Source organism: Plenodomus lingam, assembly GCF_022343315.1.
Source record: "Plenodomus lingam strain CAN1 chromosome Unknown contig_35, whole genome shotgun sequence".
Classification (NCBI taxonomy): domain Eukaryota; kingdom Fungi; phylum Ascomycota; class Dothideomycetes; order Pleosporales; family Leptosphaeriaceae; genus Plenodomus; species Plenodomus lingam.
In genome coordinates this window covers 235,185-260,672 of record NW_027093949.1, presented here as the reverse complement: position 1 = coordinate 260,672, position 25,488 = coordinate 235,185, and the positions used below count along the sequence as shown (strand labels likewise).

At 36.3% G+C, this 25,488-nt stretch overlaps 4 non-coding genes across 4 annotated transcripts; all 4 read left to right on the top strand.

Annotated features, from left to right (window-relative positions):
- Positions 1 to 331: 331 nt before the first annotated feature.
- Positions 332 to 2,128, top strand: IAQ61_008594. The gene has a single exon (XR_010715529.1). It is a non-coding gene; the product is annotated as an 18S ribosomal RNA (ribosomal RNA).
- A 6,572-nt stretch (positions 2,129 to 8,700) lies between these two features.
- IAQ61_008593 lies at positions 8,701 to 10,497 on the top strand. The gene has a single exon (XR_010715528.1). It is a non-coding gene; the product is annotated as an 18S ribosomal RNA (ribosomal RNA).
- A 5,684-nt stretch (positions 10,498 to 16,181) lies between these two features.
- Positions 16,182 to 17,978, top strand: IAQ61_008592. Its single transcript, XR_010715527.1, has one exon. It is a non-coding gene; the product is annotated as an 18S ribosomal RNA (ribosomal RNA).
- Positions 17,979 to 18,143: 165 nt separating this feature from the next.
- Positions 18,144 to 25,189, top strand: IAQ61_008591. Its single transcript, XR_010715526.1, has one exon. It is a non-coding gene; the product is annotated as a 28S ribosomal RNA (ribosomal RNA).
- Positions 25,190 to 25,488: the final 299 nt, after the last annotated feature.

Below are 25,488 nucleotides of genomic sequence, written 5' to 3'. Positions count from 1 at the left end.
ATAGCTAGCACTACCAAACTATTTAACAGATCTTAGGGGACAGCCCTGCCTAGCATCCGCTCCTAGTAAGCGTAGCAAAGCGTAGGTTTTCTCTACTTAAGGTATGTATGTGGCGAGTTTAAACACGCAGAAACGCCTATTAGGCTTTGTTGCGGACTATTCCTTAAGAAACTTAGTAGGGGCAATTAAATTAGTTGCTAGTTGTAACTAGTGCCTTGTGTGCTATTATGCTAGTAGCTAGAATTGCTTCTGCGATTTCTTATCACGTACTTTCTGCCTCCTTTTAGGGGTAGTGCTTGTGCGCTTTGGCGTATTAGGCATTAGGATTGTTACCTAGTTAATTCTGCTAGTAGTTATATGCTTGTCTTAAAGATTAAGCTATGCATGTCTAAGTATAAGCAATTATACTGTAAAACTGCGAATAGCTTATTAAATTAGTTATTGTTTATTTAATAGTACCTTACTACTTAGATAACTATGGTAATTCTAGAGCTAATATATGCTAAAAACCCTAACTTTAGAAGGGGTGTATTTATTAGATAAAAAACTAACGCCCTTTAGGGCTTCTTAGTAATTTATAATAACTTTACAGATCACATAGCCTTGCGCTAGCGATGGTTCATTTAAATTTCTGCCCTATTAACTTTTAATAGTAAGGTATTAGCTTACTATGGTTTTAACGGGTAACAGGGAATTAGGGTTTAATTCTAGAGAGGGAGCCTAAGAAACGGCTACCATATCTAAGGAAGGCAGCAGGCGCGCAAATTACCTAATCCTAATATAGGGAGGTAGTGACAATAAATACTAATATAGGGCTCTTTTAGGTCTTGTAATTAGAATAAGTATAATTTAAACCTCTTAACAAGGAACAATTAGAGGGCAAGTCTGGTGCTAGCAGCTGCGGTAATTCTAGCTCTAATAGCGTATATTAAAGTTGTTGCAGTTAAAAAGCTTGTAGTTAAAACTTAGGTCTAGCTAGCAGGTCCGCCTTACCGCGTGTACTTGTCTAGCCGGGCCTTCCTTCTAGAGAACCTTATGCCCTTTACTAGGCGTGTTAGGGACTAGGACTTTTACTTTAAAAAAATTAGAGTATTTAAAGCAGGCCTTTGCTTAAATACGTTAGCATAGAATAATAGAATAGGACGTACAGTCCTATTTTGTTAGTTTCTAGGACCGCTATAATAATTAATAGGGATAGTTAGGGGCATTAGTATTTAATTATTAGAGGTAAAATTCTTAGATTTATTAAAGACTAACTACTGCGAAAGCATTTGCTAAGGATGTTTTTATTAATTAGTAAACGAAAGTTAGGGGATCAAAGACAATTAGATACCGTCGTAGTCTTAACTGTAAACTATGCTAACTAGGGATTAGGCGATGTTCTTTTTCTAACTCGCTTAGCACCTTACAAGAAATCAAAGTTTTTGGGTTCTAGGGGGAGTATAGTCGCAAGGCTAAAACTTAAAGAAATTAACAGAAGGGCACCACTAGGCGTAGAGCCTGCGGCTTAATTTAACTTAACATAGGGAAACTCACCAGGTCTAGATAAAATAAGGATTGACAGATTAAGAGCTCTTTCTTGATTTTTCAGGTGGTGGTGCATAGCCGTTCTTAGTTAGTAGAGTAATTTGTCTACTTAATTGCGATAACAAACAAGACCTTAACCTGCTAAATAGCTAGGCTAGCTTTAGCTAGTCGCTAGCTTCTTAGAGGGACTATTAGCTTAAGCTAATAGAAGTTTAAGGCAATAACAGGTCTGTGATGCCCTTAGATGTTCTAGGCCACACGCGCGCTACACTAACAGAGCTAACAAGTTCTTTACCTTAACTAAAAGGTCTAGGTAATCTTGTTAAACTCTGTCGTGCTAGGGATAGAGTATTGCAATTATTGCTCTTTAACAAGGAATGCCTAGTAAGCGCGTGTTATTAGTATGCGTTAATTACGTCCCTGCCCTTTGTACACACCACCTGTCGCTACTACTAATTAAATGGCTTAGTAAGGCCTTTGGACTAGCTTAGGGAGGTTAGCAACAACTACCCTAAGCTGGAAAGTTCGTTAAACTTAGTTATTTAGAGGAAGTAAAAGTTGTAATAAGGTTTCTATAGGTAAACCTGCAGAAGGATTATTACCTATTTTTAAAGCACTGCCGCCTTAATTAGTGGCGGTAGTCTACTTTAATTCTGCCTATGTTTTTTGCGTACTATTTGTTTCCTTAGTAGGCTTGCCCACTAATTAGATCCCCTAAAACCACTTGCAATTACAGTTAGCGTTAGTAACACTATAATAAATTACAACTTTTAATAACAGATCTCTTAGTTCTAGCATTAATAAAGAACGCAGCAAAATGCGATAAGTAGTGTAAATTGTAGAATTTAGTAAATTATTGAATCTTTAAACGCACATTGCGCCCCTTAGTATTCTATAGGGTATGCCTGTTTAAGCGTTATTTGTACCCTTAAGCTCTGCTTAGTGTTAGGTATTTGTTCTACTTAGGACTCGCCTTAAAACAATTGGCAGCTAGCACATTAGCCTAGAGCGCAGCACATTTTACGCCTCTTGTTATAGTTATTAGCATCTATTAAGACACTTTTTAAGCTCTTAACCTTAGATTAGGTAGGGATACCTGCTAAACTTAAGCATATTAATAAGCGGAGGAAAAGAAACTAACAGGGATTGCCCTAGTAACGGCGAGTGAAGCGGCAACAGCTTAAATTTAAAATCTGGCTCTTTTAGGGTCTAAGTTGTAATTTGCAGAGGGCGCTTTAGCGTTAGCAGCAGTCCAAGTTCCTTAGAATAGGATATTATAGAGGGTAAGAATCCTATATGTAGTCGCTGGCCTTCGCCGTGTAAAGCCCCTTTGACGAGTCAAGTTATTTAGGAATGCAGCTCTAAATAGGAGGTAAATTTCTTCTAAAGCTAAATACTAGCCAGAGACTAATAGCGCACAAGTAGAGTAATTAAAAGATAAAAAGCACTTTAGAAAGAGAGTTAAATAGCACGTAAAATTGTTAAAAGGGAAGCGCTTGCAGCTAGACTTGCCTGTAGTTACTTATCTAGGCTTTTATCTAGTGCACTCTTCTACAGGCAGGCTAGTATTAGTTTAGGCAGTTAGATAAAGGTCTCTATTACGTACCTCCCTTTAGGGAGGCCTTATAGGGGAGACGACATGCAACTAGCCTAGACTAAGGTCTGCGCATCTACTAGGATGCTAGCGTAATAGCTGTAAGCGGCCTGTCTTAAAATATAGACTAAGGAGTCTAATATCTATGCAAGTGTTTAGGTGTTAAGCCTAGACGCGTAATAAAAGTAAACAGAGGTAGGAACCCTTTTAGGGTGCACTATTAACCAATCCTAATATCTTTAGAAGGATTTAAGTAAGAGCATAGCTATTAGGACCTAAAAGATAGTAAACTATGCTTAAATAGGGTAAAGCTAGAGGAAACTCTAGTAGAGGCTCGCAGCGGTTCTAACATGCAAATCAATCATTAAATTTAGGCATAGGGGCGAAAGACTAATTGAACTATCTAGTAGCTAGTTCCTACCAAAGTTTCCCTTAGGATAGCAGTAACGTATTTAGTTTTATAAGGTAAAGCAAATAATTAGAGGCCTAGGGGTTAAAACAACCTTTACCTATTCTTAAACTTTAAATATATAAGAAGTCCTTGTTACTTAATTAAACGTGGACACTTAAATGTACCATTACTAGTAGGCTATTTTTAGTAAGCAGAACTAGCAATGCGGGATAAACTAAACGTAGGGTTAAGGTGCTAGAATGCACGCTTATTAGACACTACAAAAGGTGTTAGTTTATCTAGACAGCAGGACGGTGGCCATAGAAGTTAGAATCCGCTAAGGAGTGTGTAATAACTTACCTACTAAATAAACTAGCCCTAAAAATAGATAGCGCTTAAGCGTGTTACCTATACCCCGCTGCCGGGGCAAGATTTAAGCCCTAGCAAGTAGGCAGGCGTAGAGGCTCGTAACAAAGCCTTAGGGGTAACCCTAGGTAGAACGGCCTCTAGTGTAGATCTTAGTAGTAGTAGCAAATACTTAAATAAGAACTTTAAGGACTAAAGTAGGGAAAGGTTCCGTGTGAATAGTAGTTAGACATGGGTTAGTTAATCCTAAGAGATAGGGTAATTCTGTTTTAATATTAGTGCTTACGCCGCGCCCTCAAAAGGGAAGCTAGTTAATATTCTAGCACCTAGATATAGATTCTCCGCGGCAACGCAACTAAGAGCGGAGACCTTAGCAGGAGCCCTAAGAAGAGTTCTCTTTTCTTCTTAATAGTCTGTCACCCTAAAATTAGTTTATCTAGAGCTAGGGTTTAATAGCTAGAAGAGCGCTGCACTTTTGCAGCGTTTAGTGCGCTCCTAACAAGCCTTAAAAATCTGCTTAAAGAAATAGTTTTTACGCTAGGTCGTACTTATAACTATAGCAGGTCTCTAAGGTAAAAAGCCTCTAGTTAATAAAACAATATAGATAAGGGAAGTTAGTAAAATAGATCTGTAACTTTGGGAAAAGGATTAGCTCTAAGGGTTAGGTACGTTAGGCCTTAGGGAGAAGCCTCTAGCGCAGAAGGGCACTAACTGCAAGGTAGGCGCCTCTTAGCGCTAGGGTGCAGACACCCTTAGCAGGTTTTGGCCATCTAGCGTACGTTTAACAACTAACTTAGAACTAGTATAGATAAGGGGAATCTAACTATCTAATTAAAATATAGTATTGTAATAGCTAGAAAGTAGTATTAACGTAATGTGATTTCTACCTAGTGCTCTAAATGTTAAAGCGAAGAGATTTAACTAAGCGCGGGTAAATAGCGGGAGTAACTATAACTCTCTTAAGGTAGCTAAATGCCTCGTTATCTAATTAGTAACGCGCATAAATAGATTAACAAGATTCCTACTATCCCTATCTACTATCTAGCAAAACCACAGCTAAGGGAACAGGCTTAGCTAAATTAGCAGGGAAAGAAGACCCTGTTAAGCTTAACTCTAGTTTAATATTATAAAAAGATATAGGGGGTGTAGAATAGGTAGGAGCTTTAGCGCTAGTAAAATACTACTACCCTTATTGTTTTTTTACTTATTCGATAAAGCGGAGCTAGGCCTTACTACCTAACTTCTAGCGTTTAAGGTCCTTTATAGGCTAATCTAGGTTAAAGATATTATTAGGTAGGGAGTTTGGCTAGGGCAGCACATCTATTAAACTATAACGCAGGTGTCCTAAGGGGGACTTATAGAGAATAGAAATCTCTAGTAGAGCAAAAGGGCAAAAGTCCCCTTAATTTTGATTTTTAGTGTGAATACAAACCATGAAAGTGTAGCCTATTAATCCTTTAGTCCCTTAAAATTTAAGGCTAGAGGTGCTAGAAAAGTTACCACAGGGATAACTAGCTTATGGTAGCTAAGCGTTTATAGCGACGTTACTTTTTAATCCTTTGATATTAGCTCTTCCTATTATACTAAAGCAGAATTTGGTAAGCGTTAGATTATTCACCTACTAATAGGGAACGTGAGCTAGGTTTAGACCGTCGTAAGATAGGTTAGTTTTACCCTACTAATAACCTTGCCCTAATGGTAATACTGCTTAGTACGAGAGGAACTGCGGTTTTAGATAATTGGTTTTTGCGGCTGTCTAACTAGGCATTACCGCAAAGCTACCATCTACTAGATTATAGCTAAACGCCTCTAAGTTAGAATCTATGCTAGAACAGGGTGATTTCCGCCTGCACTAGTTAGATATGAATAGGCCTTTGGCCCAGAACCTTACTAGATTGGCGTTGGCAGCCCTATTAAAGTTAGGGTTGTTAGCTAGTGTATTGCAATTGTATAGTGCGCAGGATTAAATCCTTTATAGATAACTTAGTTGTCTAGCTAGGTCGTGTAAGTAGTTAAGTAGCCTTATTGTTACGAGCTACTAAGCGTAAGCCTGTTGCTAGCTTAGTTAAAATTGGGATATTATGCCCTCCTTATTTGCAAAACTGCTGCCTAAACGGCTGCTGTTAACAGAAGGAAGAGGGCTATAGCGAACAAGTTATATAGTAATTGCAAGATAGAGAGGGCTAGAGCTAGGAGCAATCCTCGCAAAATATACAAAAGAACAGGTTGTGTGTGTACGTACCTTAGGCAGTTAATATATAGCATAGGAAGATTAAGAAAGGATTTAAGATAATCTATATAGATTTTTAGGCAGTAATCTATAACTTAAGAGCGTTCTATAACTTTTTATTTTTTAGGGGTACTGTTCTATAACTTTATAGCCTTCTATACTTGAAAATTCCTCTAGGCTATTCTATAACTATAGATTATTTAAACCTTTAGGGTATTCTATTAATATTTAAAAAAATCCTGTAGGCTATTCTATAAGCTTAGGGCGTTCTATAACTTTAGGGCGTTCTATAACTTTTTATTTTTTAGGTGTAGTGTTCTATAACTTTAGGGCGTTGTATAACTTTTTCTTTTTTAGAGGTAGTGTTCTATAACTTTAGGGCGTTCTATAACTTTAGGGCGTTCTATAACTTTAGGGCGTTCTATAACTTTTTATTTTTTAGGGGTAGTGTTCTATAACTTTAGGGCGTTCTATAACTTTAGGGCGTTCTATAACTTTAGGGCGTTCTATAACTTTTTATTTTTTAGGGGTAGTGTTCTATAACTTTAGCGCGTTCTATAACTTTAGGGCGTTCTATAACTTTAGGGCGTTCTACAACTTTTTATTTTTTAGGGGTAGTGTTCTATAACTTTAGGGCGTTCTATAACTTTAGGGCGTTCTATAACTTTAGGGCGTTCTATAACTTTAGGGCGTTCTATAACTTTTTATTTTTTAGGGTTAGTATTCTATAATATTAGAGTGTTCTATAACTTTTTCTTTTTTAGAGGTAGTGTTCTATAATATTAGAGTGTTCTATAACTTTTTATTTTTTAGGGTTAGTATTCTATAATATTAGAGTGTTCTATAACTTTTTCTTTTTTAGAGGTAGTGTTCTATAATATTAGAGTGTTCTATAACTTTTTCTTTTTTAGAGGTAGTGTTCTATAACTTTAGGGCGTTCTATAACTTTAGGGCGTTCTATAACTTTAGGGCGTTCTATAACTTTTTATTTTTTAGGTATAGTGTTCTATAACTTTAGGGCGTTCTATAACTTTTTCTTTTTTAGAGGTAGTGTTCTATAACTTTAGAGCGTTCTATAACTTTTTCTTTTTTAGAGGTAGTGTTCTATAACTTTAGGGCGTTCTACAACTTTTTATTTTTAGGGGTAGCGTTCTATAACTTTAGGGCGTTCTATAACTTTAGGGCCTTCTATAAGCTTAGGGTGTTCTATAACTTTAGGGCGTTCTATAACTTTAGGGCGTTCTATAACTTTTTATTTTTTAGGGTTAGTGTTCTATAACTTTAGCGCGTTCTATACCTTTTATTTATTCTATTACTTTAGTCCTTTCTATAACTTTAGACTATTCTATACTAGTAGCTATTATATCCTTTTTATAATACTTATTATATCATACTATTATCTATTATTCTTTACTGTTAAGTATATCCTTATATTTTATAAAACCTTTTCTCTACTAGCTAGTCCTACTATACTTTCTTTTATAACCTACTAGTATTAAATAATACCTTTATATTCTTCTTTTATACTATCTCTATTTCTTGCCTTATCTATTAAGTAGATATAGATAGAGCTAATAGATCTATAGTTAATATAGATATAGTAGTTATAGTAGAGTATAGATATTAGAGTAGATATCCTTATCTATATATTTACCTACTACTAATAAAATTCTAAGTTACTCTTATCTAGCGAATACGGGTTTATGGTTTGTATAGGGCTGCGTATATCTACACAGTTTTACATACAAAAAAGTATACCTCTAAGCTATTTTCTACTATACTAACCCCGCGACGCGAAAATTAAACCAAAACCTGTTCCTATAATATATAAGGAGGGCAAATAGATTCTTAAATACTAAATACCTAACTAACTAACTAAGGTTAAATCTGCTGCGCGCAGTTCTTAGATTAGGCGGTTAAACTAGCGTTGTTAGGCACTAAGGGGGCAATTTTTGCTCGTGTCCGCGTCTATACTTCCTATAACTCCCTGTTATTAGCGCTCTGCGCCTGTTTTAGTGGTAGTTAGACTAAATTTAAAAGTTTTGGTTTTATAATAGCTAGCCTTGTTTCCTAGATTTCTGCCTAGTTTAGATTCGCTCTAATTAGTAGGTAATTAGGGGCTTAGAGATTGCTCTTCTACTTAACTAGGCAGGCCTAGGCCTATATGCTAAAGCAACCCTGCTGTTGCGCCTAGTTTTGTGGTTGGCACCTAAAGTCCTACTGTTAAAGTTTTAGCAGTAGGCAAAATTTAGGGTCTGTGGATAGCTGGCACTGCTAAACTATTTAACAGATCTTAGGGGACAGCCCTACCTAGCATCTACTCCTAGTAAGCGTAGCAAAGTGTAGGTTTTCTCTACTTAAGGCATGTATGTGGCGAGTTTAAACACGCGGAAACGCCTATTAGGCTTTGTTGTGGACTATTCCTTAAGAAACTTAGTAGGGGCAATTAAATTAGTTGCTAGTTGTAACTAGTGCCTTGTGTGCTATTATGCTAGTAGCTAGAATCGCTTCTGCGATTTCTTATTACGTACTTTCTGCCTCCTTTTAGGGGTAGTGCTTGTGCGCTTTGGCGTATTAGGCATTAGGATTGTTACCTAGTTAATTCTGCTAGTAGTTATATGCTTGTCTTAAAGATTAAGCTATGTATGTCTAAGTATAAGCAATTATACCGTAAAACTGCGAATGGCTTATTAAATTAGTTATCGTTTATTTGATAGTACCTTACTACTTAGATAACTGTGGTAATTCTAGAGCTAATACATGCTAAAAACCCTAACTTTAGAAGGGGTGTATTTATTAGATAAAAAACTAACGCCCTTTAGGGCTTCTTAGTAATTTATAATAACTTTATAGATTGCATAGCCTTGCGCTAGCAACGGTTTATTTAAATTTCTGCCCTATTAACTTTTGATAGTAAGGTATTAGCTTACTATAGTTTTAACGGGTAACAGGGAATTAGAGTTTAATTCTAGAGAGGGAGCCTAAGAAATAGCTACTATATCTAAGGAAGGCAGCAGGCGCGCAAATTACCTAATCCTAATACAGGGAGGTAGTGACAATAAATACTAATATAGGGCTCTTTTGGGTCTTGTAATTAGAATAAGTATAATTTAAACCTCTTAATAAGGAATAATTAGAGGGCAAGTCTAGTGCTAGCAGCTGCAGTAATTCTAGCTCTAATAGCGTATATTAAAGTTGTTGTAGTTAAAAAGCTTGTAGTTAAAACTTAGGTCTAGCTAGCAGGTCCGCCTTACCGCGTGTACTTGTCTAGCTAGGCCTTCCTTCTAGAGAACCTTATGCCCTTTACTAGGCGTGTTAGGGACTAGGACTTTTACTTTGAAAAAATTAGAGTGTTTAAAGCAGGCCTTTGCTTAAATACGTTAGCATAGAATAATAGAATAGGACGTGCGGTCCTATTTTGTTAGTTTCTAGGACTACTATAATAATTAATAGGGACAGTTAGGGGTATTAGTATTTAATTATTAGAGGTGAAATTCTTAGATTTATTAAAGACTAACTACTGCGAAAGCATTTGCTAAGGATGTTTTTATTAATTAGTAAACAAAAGTTAGAGGATTAAAGACGATTAGATACTATTGTAGTCTTAACTATAAACTATGCTAACTAGGGATTAGGCGATGTTCTTTTTCTAACTCGCTTAGCACCTTACAAGAAATTAAAGTTTTTGGGTTCTAGGGGGAGTATGGTCGCAAGGCTGAAACTTAAAGAAATTGACGGAAGGGCACCACTAGGCGTGGAGCCTGCGGCTTAATTTGACTTAACACAGGGAAACTTACTAGGTCTAGATAAAATAAGGATTAACAGATTAAGAGCTCTTTCTTAATTTTTTAGGTGGTGGTGTATGGCTGTTCTTAGTTAGTAGAGTAATTTGTCTGCTTAATTACAATAACAAATAAGACCTTAACCTGCTAAATAGCTAGGCTAGCTTTAGCTAGTTGCTAGCTTCTTAGAGGGACTATTAGCTTAAGCTAATAGAAGTTTAAGGCAATAACAGGTCTGTGATGCCCTTAGATGTTCTAGGCCATACGCGCGCTACACTAACAGAGCTAACAAGTTCTTTACCTTAACTAAAAGGTCTAGGTAATCTTGTTAAACTCTGTCGTGCTAGGGATAGAGCATTGCAATTATTGCTCTTTAATAAGGAATGCTTAGTAAGCGCGTGTTATTAGCATGCGTTAATTACGTCCCTGCCCTTTGTACACACCGCCCGTCGCTACTACTAATTAAATAGCTTAGTAAGGCCTTTAGACTAGCTTAGGGAGGTTAGCAACAACTACCCTAAGCTAGAAAGTTCGTTAAACTTAGTTATTTAGAGGAAGTAAAAGTTGTAACAAGGTTTCTGTAGGTAAACCTGCGGAAGGATTATTACCTATTTTTAAAGCACTGCCGCCTTAATTAGTAGCGGCAGTCTACTTTAATTCTGCCTATGTTTTTTGCGTACTATTTGTTTCCTTAGTAGGCTTGCCTACTAATTAGATCCCCTAAAACTACTTGTAATTGCAGTTAGCGTTAGTAACACTATAATAAATTACAACTTTTAATAACAGATCTCTTGGTTCTGGTATTAATAAAGAATGTAGCGAAATGCGATAAGTAGTGTGAATTGTAGAATTTAGTAAATTATTAAATCTTTGAACGCACATTACGCCCCTTAGTATTCTATAGGGCATGCCTGTTTGAGCGTTATTTATACCCTTAAGCTCTGCTTAGTGTTAGGTGTTTATTCTACTTAGGACTCGCCTTAAAACAATTGGCAGCTAGCACATTAGCCTAGAGCGCAGCACATTTTGCGCCTCTTGTTATAGTTGTTAGTATCTATTAAGACACTTTTTAAGCTCTTGACCTTAGATTAGGTAGGGATACCCGCTAAACTTAAGCATATTAATAAGCGGAGGAAAAGAAACTAATAGGGATTGCCCTAGTAATAGCGAGTGAAGCGGCAATAGCTTAAATTTAAAATCTAGCTCTTTTAGGGTCTAAGTTGTAATTTGTAGAGGGCGCTTTAGCGTTAGTAGTAGTCTAAGTTCCTTAGAATAGGACGTTATAGAGGGTAAGAATCCTATACGTAGTCGCTAGCCTTTGCCGTGTAAAGCCCCTTTAACAAGTCAAGTTATTTAGGAATATAGCTCTAAATAGGAGGTAAATTTCTTCTAAAGCTAAATACTAGCTAGAGACTAATAGCGCACAAGTAGAGTAATTAAAAGATAAAAAGCACTTTAGAAAGAGAGTTAAATAGCACGTAAAATTGTTAAAAGGGAAGCGCTTACAGCTAGACTTGCCTGTAGTTGCTTATCTAGGCTTTTGTCTAGTGCACTCTTCTATAGGCAGGCTAGTATTAGTTTAGGCAGTTAGATAAAGGTCTCTATCACGTACCTCCCTTTAGGGAGGCCTTATAGGGGAGACGATATGTAACTAGCCTAGACTAAGGTCCGCGCATCTACTAGGATGCTAGCGTAATAGCTGTAAGCGGCCTATCTTAAAACATAGACTAAGGAGTCTAATATCTATGCGAGTGTTTAGGTGTTAAGCCTAGACGCGTAATAAAAGTAAACGGAGGTAGGAACCCTTTTAGGGTGCACTATTAACTAATCCTAATATCTTTAGAAGGATTTAAGTAAGAGCATAGCTATTAGGACCTAAAAGATAGTAAACTATGCTTAAATAGGGTAAAGCTAGAGGAAACTCTAGTAGAGGCTTGTAGCGGTTCTAACGTGCAAATTAATTATTAAATTTAGGTATAGGGGCGAAAGACTAATCAAACTATCTAGTAGCTAGTTCCTACTAAAGTTTCCCTTAGGATAGCAGTAACGTATTTAGTTTTATAAGGTAAAGCGAATAATTAGAGGCCTAGGGGTTAAAATAACCTTTACCTATTCTTAAACTTTAAATATGTAAGAAGTCCTTATTACTTAATTAAACGTGGACACTTAAATATACTATTACTAGTAGGCTATTTTTAGTAAGCAGAACTAGCAATACAAGATAAACTAAATGCGGGGTTAAGGTGCTAGAATGCACGCTTATTAGACACTACAAAAGGTGTTAGTTTATCTAGACAGTAGGATAGTAGCTATAGAAGTTAGAATCCACTAAGGAGTGTGTAACAACTTACCTACTAAATAAACTAGCCCTAAAAATAGATAGCGCTTAAGCGTGTTACCTATACCCCGCCGCTAGGGCAAGATTTAAGCCCTAGCGAGTAGGCAGGCGTAGAGGCTCGTGACGAAGCCTTAGGGGTAACCCTAGGTAGAACAGCCTCTAGTGCAGATCTTAGTAGTAGTAGTAAATACTTAAATAAGAACTTTAAGGACTAAAGTAGGGAAAGGTTCCGTGTAAACAGCAGTTAGACATAGGTTAGTTAATCCTAAGAGATAGGGTAATTCTGTTTTAATATTAGTGCTTGCGCTACGCCCTTAAAAGGGAAGCTAGTTAATATTCTAGTACCTAGATGTAGATTCTCTGCGGTAACACAACTAAGAGCGGAGACCTTAGCAGGAGCCCTAAGAAGAGTTCTCTTTTCTTCTTAATAGTCTGTTACCCTAAAATTAGTTTGTCTAGAGCTAGGGTTTAATAGCTAGAAGAGCGCTGCACTTTTGCGGCGTTTAGTGTGCTCCTAACAAGCCTTAAAAATCTACTTAAAGAAATAGTTTTTACGCTAGGTCGTACTTATAACTGCAGCAGGTCTCTAAGGTAAAAAGCCTCTAGTTAATAGAATAATGTAGATAAGGGAAGTTAGCAAAATAGATCTATAACTTTAGGAAAAGGATTGGCTCTAAGGGTTAGGTACGTTAGGCCTTAGGGAGAAGCCTCTAGCGCAGAAGGGCACTAACCGCAAGGTAGGCGCCTCTTAGCGCTAGGGTGCAGACACCCTTAGCAGGTTTTGGCCGTCTGGCGTACGTTTAATAACTAACTTAGAACTAGTATAGATAAGGGGAATCTAACTGTCTAATTAAAATATAGTATTGCAATAGCTAGAAAGTAGTGTTAACGTAATATGATTTCTGCCTAGTGCTCTAAATGTTAAAGCGAAGAGATTTAACTAAGCGCAGGTAAACGGCGGGAGTAACTATAACTCTCTTAAGGTAGCTAAATGCCTTATTATCTAATTAGTAACGCGTATAAATAGATTAACGAGATTCCTACTATCCCTATCTACTATCTAGCAAAACTATAGCTAAGGGAACGGGCTTAGCTAAATTAGCGGGGAAAGAAGACCCTGTTAAGCTTGACTCTAGTTTAATATTGTGAAAAGATATAGGGGGTGTAGAATAGGTAGGAGCTTTGGCGCTAGTAAAATACTACTACCCTTATTGTTTTTTTACTTATTTAATAAAGCAGAGCTAGGCCTTACTACCTAACTTCTAGCGTTTAAGGTCCTTCGTGGGCTAATCTAGGTTAAAGACATTGTTAGGTAGGGAGTTTAGCTAGGGCGGCACATCTATTAAACCATAACGCAGGTGTCTTAAGGGGGACTTATAGAGAATAGAAATCTCTAGTAGAGTAAAAGGGCAAAAGTCCCCTTAATTTTGATTTTTAGTGTAAATACAAACTATAAAAGTGTGGCCTATTAATCCTTTAGTCCCTTGAAATTTAAGGCTAGAGGTGCTAGAAAAGTTACCACAGGGATAACTAGCTTGTGGCAGCTAAGCGTTTATAGCGACGTTGCTTTTTAATCCTTTAATATTAGCTCTTCCTATTATACTAAAGCAGAATTTAGTAAGCGTTAGATTGTTCACCTACTAATAGGGAACGTGAGCTAGGTTTAGACTGTCGTAAGATAGGTTAGTTTTACCCTACTAATAACCTTGCCCTAATAGTAATACCACTTAGTACGAGAGGAACCGCGGTTTTAGATAATTAGTTTTTGCGGCTGTCTAACTAGGTATTGCCGCGAAGCTACTATCTGCTAGATTATAGCTAAACGCCTCTAAGTTAGAATCTATGCTAGAATAGGGTAATTTCCGCCTGCACTAGTTAGATACAAATAGGCCTTTAGCCTAGAACCTTACTAGATTAGCGTTGGCAGCCCTATTAAAGTTAGGGTTATTAGCTAGTGTATTATAATTATATAGTGCGCAGGATTAAATCCTTTATAGACGACTTAGTTGTTTGGCTAGGTCGTGTAAGTAGTTAAGTAGCCTTGTTGTTACGAGCTACTAAGCGTAAGCCTGTTGCTAGCTTGGTTGAAATTAGGATATTATGCCCTCCTTATTTGCAAAACTGCTGCCTAAATAGCTGCTGTTAATAGAAGGAAGAGGGCTATAGCGAACAAGTTATATAGTAATTGCAAGATAGAGAGGGCTAAAGCTAGGAGCAATCCTTGCAAAATATACAAAAGAACAGGTTGTGTGTGTACGTACCTTAGGCAGTTAATATATAGCATAGGAAGATTAAGAAAGGATTTAAGATAATCTATATAGATTTTTAGGCGGTGATCTATAACTTAAGAGCGTTCTATAACTTTTTATTTTTTAGGGGTACTGTTCTATAACTTTATAGCCTTCTATACTTAAAAATTCCTCTAGGCTATTCTATAACTATAGATTATTTAAACCTTTAGGGTATTCTATTAATATTTAAAAAAATCCTGTAGGCTATTCTATAAGCTTAGGGCGTTCTATAACTTTAGGGCGTTCTATAACTTTTTCTTTTTTAGAGGTAGTGTTCTATAACTTTAGGGAGTTCTATAACTTTAGGGCGTTCTACAACTTTTTATTTTTTAGGGGTAGTGTTCTATAACTTTAGCGCGTTCTATACCTTTTATTTATTCTATTACTTTAGTCCTTTCTATAACTTTAGACTATTCTATACTAGTAGCTATTATATCCTTTTTATAATACTTATTATATCATACTATTATCTATTATTCTTTACTGTTAAGTATATCCTTATATTTTATAAAACCTTTTCTCTACTAGCTAGTCCTACTATACTTTCTTTTATAACCTACTAGTATTAAATAATACCTTTATATTCTTCTTTTATACTATCTCTATTTCTTGCCTTATCTATTAAGTAGATATAGATAGAGCTAATAGATCTATAGTTAATATAGATATAGTAGTTATAGTAGAGTATAGATATTAGAGTAGATATTCTTATCTATATATTTACCTACTACTAATAAAATTCTAAGTTACTCTTATCTAGCGAATACGGGTTTATGGTTTGTATAGGGCTGCGTATATCTATATAGTTTTACATACAAAAAAGTGTACCTCTAAGCTATTTTCCGCCGCACTAACCCCACGACGCAAAAATTAAACCAAAACCTGTTCCTATAATATATAAGGAGGGCAAATAGATTCTTAAATACTAAATACCTAACTAACTAACTAAGGTTAAATCTACTGCGCGTAGTTCTTGGATTAGGCAGTTAAACTAGCGTCGTTAGGCACTAAGGGGGCAATTTTTGCTTATGTCTGCGTCTATACTCCCTATAACTCCCTGTTATTAGCGCTCTGCGCCTGTTTTAGCGGCAGTTAGACTAAATTTAAAAGTTTTAGTTTTATAATGGCTAGCCTTGTTTCCTAGATTTCTACCTAGTTTAGATTTGCTCTAATTAGTAGGTAATTAGGGGCTTAGAGATTACTCTTCTACTTAACTAGGCAGGCCTAGGCCTATATGCTGAAGCAACCCTGCTATTGCGCCTAGTTTTGTGGTTAGCACCTGAAGTCCTACTGTTAAAGTTTTAGTAGTAGGCAAAATTTAGGGTCTATAGATAGCTAGCACTACTAAACTATTTAACAGATCTTAGGGGACAGCCCTGCCTAGCATCCGCTCCTAGTAAGCGTGGTAAAGTGTAGGTTTTCTCTACTTAAGGCATGTATATAGCGAGTTTAAACACGCAGAAACGCCTATTAGGCTTTGTTACGGACTATTCCTTAAGAAACTTAGTAGGGGCAATTAAATTAGTTGCTGGTTGTAACTAGTGCCTTATGTGCTGTTATGCTAGTAGCTAGAATCGCTTCTGCGATTTCTTATCACGTACTTTCCGCCTCCTTTTAGGGGTAGTGCTTGTGCGCTTCAGCGTATTAGGCATTAGGATTATTACCTAGTTAATTCTGCTAGTAGTTATATGCTTATCTTAAAGATTAAGCTATGCATGTCTAAGTATAAGCAATTATACTGTGAAACTGCGAATAGCTTATTAAATTAGTTATCGTTTATTTAATAGTACCTTACTACTTAGATAACTGTAGTAATTCTAGAGCTAATATATGCTAAAAACCCTAACTTTAGAAGGGGTGTATTTATTAGATAAAAAACTAACGCCCTTTAGGGCTTCTTAGTAATTTATAATAACTTTACGGATCGCATGGCCTTACGCTAGCAATAGTTTATTTAAATTTCTGCCCTATTAACTTTTAATAGTAAGGTATTAGCTTACTATGGTTTTAACAGGTAACAGGGAATTAGGGTTTAATTCTAGAGAGGGAGCCTAAGAAATAGCTACCACATCCAAGGAAGGCAGTAGGCGCGCAAATTACCTAATCCTAACACAGGGAGGTAGTAACAATAAATACTAATATAGGGCTCTTTTAGGTCTTGTAATTAGAATAAGTATAATTTAAACCTCTTAATAAGGAACAATTAGAGGGCAAGTCTAGTGCTAGCAGCTACGGTAATTCTAGCTCTAATAGCGTATATTAAAGTTGTTGCAGTTAAAAAGCTTGTAGTTAAAACTTAGGTCTAGCTAGCAGGTCCGCCTCACCGCGTGTACTTGTCTAGCTAGGCCTTCCTTCTAGAGAACCTTATGCCCTTTACTAGGCGTGTTAGGGACTAGGACTTTTACTTTAAAAAAATTAGAGTGTTTAAAGCAGGCCTTTGCTTAAATACGTTAGCATAGAATAATAGAATAGGACGTGCGGTCCTATTTTGTTAGTTTCTAGGACTACTGTAATAATTAATAGGGACAGTTAGGGGTATTAGTATTTAATTATTAGAGGTAAAATTCTTAGATTTATTAAAGACTAACTACTACAAAAGCATTTGCTAAGGATGTTTTTATTAATTAGTAAACGAAAGTTAGGGGATTAAAGATAATTAGATACCGTTATAGTCTTAACCGTAAACTATGCTAACTAGGGATTAGGCGATGTTCTTTTTCTAACTCGCTTAGCACCTTACGAGAAATTAAAGTTTTTAGGTTCTAGGGGGAGTATGGTCGCAAGGCTAAAACTTAAAGAAATTAACAGAAGGGCACTACTAGGCGTAGAGCCTACGGCTTAATTTAACTTAACACAGGGAAACTTACTAGGTCTAGATAAAATAAGGATTAACAGATTAAGAGCTCTTTCTTGATTTTTTAGGTAGTAGTGTATAGCTATTCTTAGTTAGTAGAGTAATTTGTCTGCTTAATTGCAATAACAAACAAGACCTTAACCTGCTAAATAGCTAGGCTAGCTTTAGCTAGTCGCTAGCTTCTTAGAGGGACTATTAGCTTAAGCTAATAGAAGTTTAAGGCAATAACAGGTCTATAATGCCCTTAGATATTCTAGGCCGCACGCGCGCTACACTAACAGAGCTAATAAGTTCTTCACCTTAACTAAAAGGTCTAGGTAATCTTGTTAAACTCTGTCGTGCTAGGGATAGAGCATTGCAATTATTACTCTTTAATAAGGAATGCCTAGTAAGCGCGTGTTATTAGCATGCGTTAATTACGTCCCTGCCCTTTATACACACCACCCATCGCTACTACTAATTAAATAGCTTAGTAAGGCCTTTAGACTAGCTTAGGGAGGTTAGCAACAACTACCCTAAGCTAGAAAGTTCGTTAAACTTAGTTATTTAGAGGAAGTAAAAGTCGTAATAAGGTTTCTATAGGTGAACCTGCAGAAGGATTATTACCTATTTTCAAAGCACTGCCGCCTTAATTAGTGGCGGCAGTCTACTTTAATTCTACCTATGTTTTTTGCGTACTATTTGTTTCCTTAGTAGGCTTGCCTACTAATTAGATCCCCTAAAACCACTTGCAATTATAGTTAGCGTTAGTAACACTATAATAAATTATAACTTTTAACAATAGATCTCTTAGTTCTAGCATTAATAAAGAACGCAGCGAAATGCGATAAGTAGTGTAAATTATAGAATTTAGTAAATTATTAAATCTTTAAACGCATATTGCGCCCCTTAGTATTCTATAGGGCATGCCTGTTTGAGCGTTATTTGTACCCTTAAGCTCTGCTTAGTGTTAGGTGTTTGTTCTACTTAGGACTTGCCTTAAAATAATTGGTAGCTAGTATATTGGCCTAGAGCGCAGCACATTTTGCGCCTCTTGTTATAGTTATTAGCATCTATTAAGATACTTTTTAAGCTCTTAACCTTAGATTAGGTAGGGATACCTGCTAAACTTAAGTATATTAATAAGCGGAGGAAAAGAAACTAATAGGGATTGCCCTAGTAACAGCGAGTAAAGCGGCAACAGCTTAAATTTAAAATCTAGCTCTTTTAGGGTCCAAGTTGTAATTTGTAGAGGGCGCTTTAGCGTTAGCAGTAGTCTAAGTTCCTTAGAATAGGACGTTATAGAGGGTAAGAATCCTATACGTAGTTGCTGGCCTTTGCCGTGTAAAGCCCCTTTAACAAGTTAAGTTATTTAGGAATATAGCTCTAAATAGGAGGTAAATTTCTTCTAAAGCTAAATACTAGCTAGAGACTAATAGCGCATAAGTAGAGTAATTAAAAGATAAAAAGCACTTTAGAAAGAGAGTTAAATAGCACGTGAAATTGTTAAAAGGGAAGCGCTTGCAGCTAGACTTGCCTGTAGTTGCTTATCTAGGCTTTTGTCTAGTGTACTCTTCTATAGGCAGGCTAGTATTAGTTTAGGCAGTTAGATAAAGGTCTCTATTACGTACCTCCCTTTAGGGAGGCCTTATAGGGGAGACGACATGCAACTAGCCTAGACTAAGGTCCGCGCATCTGCTAGGATGCTAGCGTAATAGCTGTAAGCGGCCTGTCTTAAAACATAGACTAAGGAGTCTAATATCTATGCAAGTGTTTAGGTGTTAAGCCTAGACGCGTAATAAAAGTAAACGGAGGTAGGAACCCTTTTAGGGTGTACTATTAACTAATCCTAATGTCTTTAGAAGGATTTAAGTAAGAGCATAGCTATTAGGACCTAAAAGATGGTAAACTATGCTTAAATAGGGTAAAGCTAGAGGAAACTCTAGTAGAGGCTCGCAGCGGTTCTAACGTGCAAATTAATTGTTAAATTTAGGTATAGGGGCAAAAGACTAATTAAACTATCTAGTAGCTAGTTCCTACTAAAGTTTCCCTTAGGATAGCAGTAACGTATTTAGTTTTATAAGGTAAAGCGAATAATTAGAGGCCTAGGGGTTAAAACAACCTTTACCTATTCTTAAACTTTAAATATGTAAGAAGTCCTTATTACTTAATTAAATGTAGACACTTAAATGTACTATTACTAGTAGGCTATTTTTAGTAAGTAGAACTAGCAATACAGGATAAACTAAACGTGGGGTTAAGGTGCTAGAATGCACGCTTATTAGACACTACAAAAGGTGTTAGTTTATCTAGATAGTAGGACAGTAGCTATAGAAGTTAGAATCCGCTAAGGAGTGTGTAACAACTTACCTGCTAAATAAACTAGCCCTAAAAATAGATAGCGCTTAAGCGTGTTACCTATACCCCGCCGCTAGGGCAAGATTTAAGCCCTAGCGAGTAGGCAGGCGTGGAGGCTTGTGACGAAGCCTTAGGGGTAACCCTAGGTAGAACGGCCTCTAGTGTAGATCTTAGTAGTAGTAGCAAATACTTAAATAAGAACTTTAAGGACTAAAGTAGGGAAAGGTTCCGTGTGAATAGCAGTTAGATATAGGTTAGTTAATCCTAAGAGATAGGGTAATTCTATTTTAATATTAGTGCTTGCGCTGCGCCCTTAAAAGGGAAGCTAGTTAATATTCTAGCACCTAGATATAGATTCTCTGCAGCAACGTAACTAAGAGCAGAGACCTTAGCGGGAGCCCTAAGAAGAGTTCTCTTTTCTTCTTAACGGTCTATTACCCTAAAATTAGTTTGTCTAGAGCTAGGGTTTAATAGCTAGAAGAGCGCTGTACTTTTGCGGCGTTTAGTGCGCTCCTAATAAGCCTTAAAAATCTGCTTAAAGAAATAGTTTTTACGCTAGGTTATACTTATAACTGTAGCAGGTCTCTAAGGTAAAAAGCCTCTAGTTAATAGAATAATATAGATAAGGGAAGTTAGCAAAATAGATCTGTAACTTTAGGAAAAGGATTAGCTCTAAGGGTTAGGTACGTTAGGCCTTAGGGAGAAGCCTCTGGCGCAGAAGGGCACTAACCGCAAGGTAGGCGCCTCTTAGCGCTAGGGTGCAGACACCCTTAGCAGGTTTTGGCCGTCTAGCGTACGTTTAACAACTAACTTAGAACTAGTATAGATAAGGGGAATCTAACTGTCTAATTAAAATATAGCATTATAATAGCTAGAAAGTAGTGTTAACGTAATATAATTTCTGCCTAGTGCTCTAAATATCAAAGTAAAGAGATTTGACTAAGCGCGGGTAAACGGCAGGAGTAACTATAACTCTCTTAAGGTAGCTAAATACCTTGTTATCTAATTAGTAACGCGCATAAATAGATTAACGAGATTCCTACTGTCCCTATCTACTATCTAGCGAAACCATAGCTAAGGGAACGGGCTTAGCTAAATTAGCGGGGAAAGAAGACCCTGTTAAGCTTAACTCTAGTTTAACATTGTAAAAAGATATAGGGGGTGTAGAATAGGTAGGAGCTTTAGCGCTAGTAAAATACTACTACCCTTATTATTTTTTTACTTATTTAATAAAGCGGAGCTAGGCCTTACTACCTAACTTCTAGCGTTTAAGGTCCTTCGTGGGCTAATCTAGGTTAAAGATATTGTTAGGTAGGGAGTTTAGCTAGGGCGGCACATCTATTAAACTATAACGTAGGTGTCCTAAGGGGGACTTATAAAGAATAGAAATCTCTAGTAGAGCAAAAGGGTAAAAGTCCCCTTAATTTTGATTTTTAGTGTAAATACAAACCATAAAAGTGTGGCCTATTAATCCTTTAGTCCCTTAAAATTTAAGGCTAGAGGTGCTAGAAAAGTTACCACAGGGATAACTAGCTTGTGGCAGCTAAGCGTTTATAGCGATGTTGCTTTTTGATCCTTTAATATTAGCTCTTCCTATTATACCAAAGCAGAATTTAGTAAGCGTTAGATTGTTCACCTACTAATAGGGAACGTGAGCTAGGTTTAGACTGTCGTAAGACAGGTTAGTTTTACCCTACTAATAACCTTGCCCTAATAGTAATACCACTTAGTACGAGAGGAACCGTGGTTTTAGATAATTGGTTTTTGCAGCTATCTAACTAGGTATTGCCGCGAAGCTACTATCTACTAGATTATAGCTAAACGCCTCTAAGTTAGAATCCATGCTAGAATAGGGTAATTTCCGCCTGCACTAGTTAGATACAAATAGGCCTTTAGCCTAGAACCTTACTAGATTAGCGTTAGTAGCCCTATTAAAGTTAGGGTTATTAGCTAGTGTATTGCAATTGTATAGTGCGCAGGATTAAATCCTTTATAGACAACTTAGTTGTCTAGCTAGGTCGTGTAAGTAGTTAAGTAGCCTTATTATTACGAGCTACTAAGCGTAAGCCTGTTGCTAGCTTGGTTAAAATTAGGATATTATGCCCTCCTTATTTGTAAAACTACTGCCTAAACGGCTGCTGTTAATAGAAGGAAGAGGGCTATAGCAAACAAGTTATATAGTAATTGCAAGATAGAGAGGGCTAGAGCTAGGAGCAATCCTCGCAAAATATACAAAAGAACAGGTTGTGTGTGTACGTACCTTAGGCAGTTAATATATAGTATAGGAAGATTAAGAAAGGATTTAAGATAATCTATACAGATTTTTAGGCGGTGATCTATAACTTAAGAGCGTTCTATAACTTTTTATTTTTTAGGGGTACTGTTCTATAACTTTATAGCCTTCTATACTTGAAAATTCCTCTAGGCTATTCTATAACTATAGATTATTTAAACCTTTAGGGTATTCTATTAATATTTAAAAAAATCCTGTAGGCTATTCTATAAGCGTAGGGCGTTCTATAACTTTAGGGCGTTCTATAACTTTTTATTTTTTAGGTGTAGTGTTCTATAACTTTAGGGCGTTGTATAACTTTTTCTTTTTTAGAGGTAGTGTTCTATAACTTTAGGGCGTTCTATAACTTTAGGGCGTTCTACAACTTTTTATTTTTTAGGTGTAGTGTTCTATAACTTTAGGGCGTTCTATAACTTTTTCTTTTTTAGAGGTAGTGTTCTATAACTTTAGGGAGTCTACAACTTTTTATTTTTTAGGGGTAGTGTTCTATAACTTTAGGGCGTTCTATAACTTTAGGGCGTTCTATAACTTTAGGGCGTTCTACAACTTTTTATTTTTTAGGGGTAGTGTTCTATAACTTTAGGGCGTTCTATAACTTTAGGGCGTTCTATAACTTTAGGGCGTTCTACAACTTTTTATTTTTTAGGGGTAGTGTTCTATAACTTTAGGGCGTTCTATAACTTTAGGGCGTTCTATAACTTTAGGGCGTTCTACAACTTTTTATTTTTTAGGGGTAGTGTTCTATAACTTTAGGGCGTTCTATAACTTTAGGGCGTTCTATAACTTTAGGGCGTTCTACAACTTTTTATTTTTTAGGGGTAGTGTTCTATAACTTTAGGGCGTTCTATAACTTTAGGGCGTTCTATAACTTTAGGGCGTTCTATAACTTTAGGGCGTTCTACAACTTTTTATTTTTTAGGGGTAGTATTCTATAACTTTAGGGCGTTCTATAACTTTAGGGCGTTCTATAACTTTAGGGCGTTCTACAACTTTTTATTTTTTAGGGGTAGTGTTCTATAACTTTAGGGCGTTCTATAACTTTAGGGCGTTCTATAACTTTAGGGCGTTCTACAACTTTTTATTTTTTAGGGGTAGTGTTCTATAACTTTAGGGCGTTCTATAACTTTAGGGCGTTCTATAACTTTAGGGCGTTCTACAACTTTTTATTTTTTAGGGGTAGTGTTCTATAACTTTAGGGCGTTCTATAACTTTAGGGCGTTCTATAACTTTAGGGCGTTCTACAACTTTTTATTTTTTAGGGGTAGTGTTCTATAACTTTAGGGCGTTCTATAACTTTAGGGCGTTCTATAACTTTAGGGCGTTCTACAACTTTTTATTTTTTAGGTGTAATTCTATAACTTTAGGGCGTTCTATAACTTTAGGGCGTTCTACAACTTTTTATTTTTTAGGGGTAGTGTTCTATAACTTTAGGGCGTTCTATAACTTTAGGGCGTTCTATAACTTTAGGGCGTTCTACAACTTTTTATTTTTTAGGGGTAGTGTTCTATAACTTTAGGGCGTTCTATAACTTTAGGGCGTTCTATAACTTTAGGGCGTTCTACAACTTTTTATTTTTTAGGGGTAGTGTTCTATAACTTTAGGGCGTTCTATAACTTTAGGGCGTTCTATAACTTTAGGGCGTTCTACAACTTTTTATTTTTTAGGGGTAGTGTTCTATAACTTTAGGGCGTTCTATAACTTTAGGGCGTTCTATAACTTTAGGGCGTTCTACAACTTTTTATTTTTTAGGGGTAGTGTTCTATAACTTTAGGGCGTTCTATAACTTTAGGGCGTTCTATAACTTTAGGGCGTTCTACAACTTTTTATTTTTTAGGGGTAGTGTTCTATAACTTTAGGGCGTTCTATAACTTTAGGGCGTTCTATAACTTTAGGGCGTTCTACAACTTTTTATTTTTTAGGGGTAGTGTTCTATAACTTTAGGGCGTTCTATAACTTTAGGGCGTTCTATAACTTTAGGGCGTTCTACAACTTTTTATTTTTTAGGGGTAGTGTTCTATAACTTTAGGGCGTTCTATAACTTTAGGGCGTTCTATAACTTTAGGGCGTTCTACAACTTTTTATTTTTTAGGGGTAGTGTTCTATAACTTTAGGGCGTTCTATAACTTTAGGGCGTTCTATAACTTTAGGGCGTTCTACAACTTTTTATTTTTAGGGGTAGTGTTCTATAACTTTAGGGCGTTCTATAACTTTAGGGCGTTCTATAACTTTAGGGCGTTCTACAACTTTTTATTTTTTAGGGGTAGTATTCTATAACTTTAGGGCGTTCTATAACTTTAGGGCGTTCTATAACTTTAGGGCGTTCTATAACTTTTTATTTTTAGGGGTAGTGTTCTATAACTTTAGGGCGTTCTATAACTTTAGGGCGTTCTATAACTTTAGGGCGTTCTATAACTTTAGGGCGTTCTACAACTTTTTATTTTTTAGGGGTAGTGTTCTATAACTTTAGGGCGTTCTATAACTTTAGGGCGTTCTATAACTTTAGGGCGTTCTACAACTTTTTATTTTTTAGGGGTAGTGTTCTATAACTTTAGGGCGTTCTATAACTTTAGGGCGTTCTATAACTTTAGGGCGTTCTACAACTTTTTATTTTTTAGGGGTAGTGTTCTATAACTTTAGGGCGTTCTATAACTTTAGGGCGTTCTATAACTTTAGGGCGTTCTACAACTTTTTATTTTTTAGGGGTAGTGTTCTATAACTTTAGGGCGTTCTATAACTTTAGGGCGTTCTATAACTTTAGGGCGTTCTAACTTTTTATTTTTAGGGGTAGTGTTCTATAACTTTAGGGCGTTCTATAACTTTAGGGCGTTCTATAACTTTAGGGCGTTCTACAACTTTTTATTTTTTAGGGGTAGTGTTCTATAACTTTAGGGCGTTCTATAACTTTAGGGCGTTCTACAACTTTTTATTATTTAGGGGTAGTGTTCTATAACTTTAGGGCGTTCTATAACTTTAGGGCGTTCTATAACTTTAGGGCGTTCTACAACTTTTTATTTTTTAGGGGTAGTGTTCTATAACTTTAGGGCGTTCTATAACTTTAGGGCGTTCTATAACTTTAGGGCGTTCTACAACTTTTTATTTTTAGGGGTAGTGTTCTATAACTTTAGGGCGTTCTATAACTTTAGGGCGTTCTATAACTTTAGGGCGTTCTACAACTTTTTATTTTTTAGGGGTAGTGTTCTATAACTTTAGGGCGTTCTATAACTTTAGGGCGTTCTATAACTTTAGGGCGTTCTACAACTTTTTATTTTTTAGGGGTAGTGTTCTATAACTTTAGGGCGTTCTATAACTTTAGGGCGTTCTATAACTTTAGGGCGTTCTACAACTTTTTATTTTTTAGGGGTAGTGTTCTATAACTTTAGGGCGTTCTATAACTTTAGGGCGTTCTATAACTTTAGGGCGTTCTACAACTTTTTATTTTTTAGGGGTAGTGTTCTATAACTTTAGGGCGTTCTATAACTTTAGGG